Genomic DNA, 1,341 nt, shown 5'->3' with positions numbered 1-1,341 from the left:
CGTGGCAGAGGGTCTGCTTTCGAGCCTTCCGTACGTACAACATGGACACCCCACCCCCACCTTCCCCCGCGTCGTGACAATTTTTTTTTCTTATTATTTAAAATACTTAAAAATACTTATTTTGACAGTCAAAACGCACCTACTTTTCTTAGCCATTGGTAAGCAAATCTCAATTTTTGGGGGGCAGCAGGGAGGAGTTTGGAGCCACACAGCACCCACTGCGAGGTTGGAAAAAAAGGCCAGGATCATTCCACAATTTTTCATGCTGTTTTTCAATTAAGCCAATACGGAAAGACACAAATTGCTATTTTAGCCTATATGTCTGATAGCTGCCAATCCCTGTTTCCAGTCCCTGGGGAGATAATCAAGCAACATGTTTAATGCTGTAGAGAGTTACGCACCTTCTTAGCTTTCCACAGTGAATAGTTTCATTGAAGTCAGTGAAACTACTTATGAGGTGTAAATCTAAACATGTGGGTTTTAAGCCTTTGCAAGATTTTCTCTGTTTTCAATGGCACGTTATAAATCCTTCAAGAATTGGTAATGTCATCCAAGCGGTATGCTCCCTGCCTAATAAAGCATTTATCTGACACCCAGTTACCAATGAATACTTGTGTATACACTTTTCTTCTCCTTGGAGTGTTACCTGATGTTTGATCGCTGTTTCTCCCTCTAGTTTTTAGTGAGTGATGTAAAAATACTAGAAACGTCAAGCACAGTTGGTCCAAGGATTGTGATGCTGAACAACAAAGTGCTCTGAACATGTTATTTTGGCTCCTCATACTCCTGAAGCGCTTTCATGGATTAGAAACCAGTTTATTCAAAAGTGATGGCTTCACAGCTAAAATGCTGCAGTTTAGAGAGACTGTTTGAGCCTTCAGCCTCTGTCTATGCTGAGGCAGTCCATGGATCACTGTAATTATGGCAATATGGACATTCACTCATCCATCAAGAACTGGACTGAGATCACCAACCTATTTCACAAACTATGGTTTTCCAGTCACCAGAGAGAATATGTGTTGGCCCTAGTAGTCAAATTTCTCCGGGAAATTTTTTTCCCCACTACTTGTCAATGTTCACAAACCAAGTTGTGGCTCATATCCTGCATATGCTGCATGTTTGCATGCTGCCATGCTTTCTGCTGATGGCTGTCTTTGAGGACCACCACTAAGTGTGAGCGAAATGAAGCAGACCATGCTTCATCACCCAACCATGCACCCTTTGTTGCTGCCTAGGCTGCTGTTCTGGATGAGACCTTCCAGTCTCCCAGAGCTTAACACACTTAGTTGCAGATGAACGTGTCCTAAAGCTGTGTTTAATAACAAAAGAGCCACCAGTTGT

This window comes from Vanellus vanellus (genome assembly GCF_965231255.1).
Source record: "Vanellus vanellus genome assembly, chromosome: Z".
Classification (NCBI taxonomy): Eukaryota; Metazoa; Chordata; class Aves; order Charadriiformes; family Charadriidae; genus Vanellus; species Vanellus vanellus.
Note: the sequence above shows the minus strand (reverse complement) of the source record.